Source organism: Dunckerocampus dactyliophorus, chromosome 10, assembly GCF_027744805.1.
Source record: "Dunckerocampus dactyliophorus isolate RoL2022-P2 chromosome 10, RoL_Ddac_1.1, whole genome shotgun sequence".
NCBI lineage: Eukaryota > Metazoa > Chordata > Actinopteri > Syngnathiformes > Syngnathidae > Dunckerocampus > Dunckerocampus dactyliophorus.
This window is the reverse complement of record NC_072828.1, coordinates 30,326,369-30,330,551: the sequence shown is the minus strand read 5'-3', so window position 1 is coordinate 30,330,551 and position 4,183 is coordinate 30,326,369.

The window sequence follows — 4,183 nt, the reverse complement described above, 5'->3', positions numbered from 1 at the left end:
ATGAGTTTTCTCCGTACGGTCACTGGGCTCTCCCTTAGAGAAAAGGTGAGAAGCAGAAGTCATCCGGAAGTAGAACTGCTGCTCCTCCGCATTGAAAGGAGCCAGATTAGGTGGCTCGGGCATTTGGTCAGGATGCCTCCCGGAGGCCTCCCTGTGTTCTTGGCATGTCTGACCGGTAGGAGACCTCCAGGAAGACTCAGGACACATTAGAGAGACTGTTTCTGTTAGATGGATGGATTATGGCGCCAGGTGCACCTACCTTGAGACAGGCTGGTCTTGCAACCACAAAAAAAGTGTATGTTCACTTTTCAACCTTACATGCTGGACTATTAAAGGCCGACTTGTGACCATCTGTGGAAAAGCAGATGAGAGTCTTCCCATCAGGTGAAGACTCTGTTGCAACTCTCATAACTAACAAACTGGCACCAACAGCATCCAAACCAAATTCTCCCACTTAGGAGTCTTAATTTCCATATCAATAAGGTGGGGACGCAAAAGAGAAATGTTGCCAGAAGACCATCGACACAGTTTGTGATTTTTTTTGCCTTTTCAGGTGTCTTTTATCCCAATGCAAATTCTAGCAAATAAAGCTCCTGTGAGAGCTTTTACAAACCAATGAGAGAGCTCTCCCAAATGGAAGAAGCGAAGGAAGAAGGGTGCAATCAGTCCAGGTTTGTTCGAGTCAACATTACTTCCTTCCTTACAGTTTTCGGAGAGAGTTGGGGTGAGACATTCAGATGTTTTTCACCGAGCTCTTTTCCAGGACAGTCATGCCGAGCAATTCTAACAGTGTCATTCAAAGCAGCTGCCTCTCTCAGCAAACTGTACGCCTTGCCTCAGCAATTCAAACCGCCTCCACAGACTGCAATAAAGTCAACAAAGAAGGGAGGCTATTCATCAATGAATGTGTTTGTCGGCAAAAAGTCGGTTCTGAAAGGACCTCAGTGACACCTGAATGATGACTTGTTTTTTTTTTTTAGTTCACATTTCAATTCACCTGTTTCCCAACTTCCTCCAAATAAACAAAGCCCTGAAACAACATTTAGGAGCATTCATGTTCATAAGCTCGGTGGGTTTGAATGCAAGTGCATGTATTTCAAATTGGGCAATAGTAGATTTTCGCGAGCTTGAAAAGTCTTAAAACTGATGTGAGTGTACTGTTTACAAGTAATCTGCTCCAGATAGCAAACTTTGCTCATTTCCTTTGTAGAAAACAGAGTTTCAGTAAAGGTATGCCCCTTAACCTTGAAACATTCAGGGTATACAGTATCCACATCTGTTTCCATTGTATAACTGGACTATTTTCCACATCAAAACATTGGAAAAACAAGACAATTACAGAACACAGCATATAGAAACTGACTCTGTTCATTTGAATTCAGAACCTGGGAAAGCCCAGCCACCAAAATAAAAGTTGCTTGGGAACTGGTCCAAAGTACTTTCTGTTGGAGAAGTATCTGTATAATCTGATATTTTCACCACAGAAAATACACGCCAGTTCATTATTTTGTTTGTATTTCAAGCCATTAAGCCGACATTAATCATATTTTAATAGCGCAGCAGCAAGCATGTACTAATAAGTGCAAAGTAAATGACGCCAAGAAGTATAGGGAGTTTTTTTTAACAGCAGTTGACCTCGTAGTTGGCACTTGACAGAATAAATTGAGGGACAAATACAACACTTGCATCATGTCGGCAATAAACGAGCAACATGTGTGGATACGCGGTGGCGGAAATTGTACTTTCCACCACAACACCCCGACACATTTCTGTTGGCGTCTGCGCGTAGATGACCTTTCGTCTTCACCGCAGACCCACTGAGAACTCTCCAGACAATGACCCACTCTATTCACATATGGACTCCATTACACGGCACTCCAGTGCAAGCATTTTGATGGAGACTTTTTTTTTTAAATACAGTGAATTATTACTTTTTTTCTCTTGCTTTCCTCATGCGTCCAAACTACATGTATACACATACAACAATCCAGATTTCAAACTAAGCAATCATCTATTTGGATTACAGTAGAGCTGGATTTTTCGCAGCGGGTCCGTTCCAGACTAACCAGCGGATGGCGAAAAACGGGAGTAACTGGGACGGCCATAAAAATGTCATAACAAATTTTGACACACGGCTCCCTCCACCCCCTCCAAACCCTCCCACCATTGTTCATTTGCATTTACCTTTTACAGTATATTAAAACATGTTTAGGAGCTCAATACAAATAAATGATAATGTAAGATGATTGATGAATGATGTTTTTTTTTTTTAACTGTGCAAGTGTCTCTCCTTCACAAAGTTATATGTAAGTTTCACTTTTGCTTTGCCTCACGTAACTATGGTGCCTTCAATACACGACATCTCAACGCTTGGTGAAAAAATATTATCAGTGAAACATAAAGACCTAATCGTAAAAATTGTGGGCTGTAAATTATGACTCACAGAGTGAATATGTGTTTTCTGCAGAAAAAATTGCCCATTTTCTGAGGAAAAAAAATATAAATGAAAAATGATTTGACCAAAAATCTGCTAATTGAATTTGCGGGATGGCAAATGCATTGGGGGTCTGCTGTATACAGTGTATGTGTCAAAATTGGATGCCCGACTCAGCTGTAACTAATTTGGTCCTCTAAAAAGAATCAACATAAGTGCTAGATGGGAATTTGTCCTACATCTTCTTTGATTTGCACTACGGTAACTACTTCTGGCAGCACTATTCTGGCACCCATGTCATTTTTTACACGAACATTTGATGAAGTGATTTGTAATGTTCCCCATTGTCATTGATCAAGGGAATTTAGTCAAATACCAATTTCAACTGCAGCCCGTTTCGTCACTTGGGGCAAACCTCATTTTGCGTCTGGATAGTACCTGCTTCAAAGTGACTGTCAAGAAATATATTGGTTTAAGACAAACCTTACAATTGTTAGATATTGTTATTATCATTACAACTTTAGATTCAGTCTAATAACTGAGTTGATCTTCAGTTTAATGGCTTCTCTTTTTGACACACACTCACATAGCACAATCAGAGTTGTGCAACACTTAGATACAGTATGACTCATGTAAAAATACTGAGACAAGAGGCAAACAACAAGTGTATTGTTCTCTCTCGCGCTCACACACAAGCTTAACTTTCACTTTGTCTTTCTTGAGGGTTGCGGCAACTCTTAATTAGACGCTGTGTACTTTCATTCTGGACTCTTTCCTGGAGTGCTGTAACCAAATATATTGTTCTTATTTTTTTAATACAGTTTGAAAACCTTTTAAATTGTGTGATCATTGACTACTTCTCGCAGTGCAAAGAAGCAGAGCAATAAAAGAAGAAATAGCCGTTACAGTATGTAAGGTAACTTGTGCATATGAATACAAGACACAGGTGGTCCTTGGGCTACAACGTTTCATGGTTACAAAGCCAGTCCCATAAATTAAATAAAAACATAATCTTGGTTAGTAACCAATCGACTCGGTCTGGAAATTGTTGCAGCACGCGTGACAGATGAATATGTGCTGCAAGGATGCAGTGTGCGCCTCATTCACAGCTACACAGAGTGAATAACATTGCTTATTTTTTAACCTTTTGCACTTCATTGTCTCCCAAAGCATAAGGCAGGCTCTTCTGGTGCAAATGCCATCACCATGGAAGTGAAAATGAACATCATGATTCTCGAGAGCAAAGAAACACCCACCAATTTTGGTTTTAACCTTTAGACTGTCCAATCTTAGAGGAAAAAGACTCAATGTTGCAGTGGGCCTTATGTTGATTGAAAGATTGTTTTATATGTTCTCCTGCCCCTTCCTTTCCTCCTCCCAGTTCATTTAGCTATAATTTAGGTATAAGATCCCACAAAAGTTATTTGCAGAAGGGAGGAGGTCATCCTTCCAAATATAATTTCAGTTGTTCTGTCCTGAGTAAAACACTTAGTGGACAATGGGGACAAGAGGCTTTCCAAAGGTCACGAGCCACAGGAAGCTGGAAGTGCAAATACATATACTATACGTTGCTAATCATTCCATATTGTTGGTGCAACAACATGAAGACTTTGTAGTGAGTATTAGGTGACCAAGGGGTTGTGCTGCAAGTGTTTTTGTAAGCAGCAGATTAAAGATCGAGACAGGAAGGGCCAGGTTTAGGGAAACAGGAAAAGTGATGCAAGGAAATGGACTGCGTCAGCAGCCAGC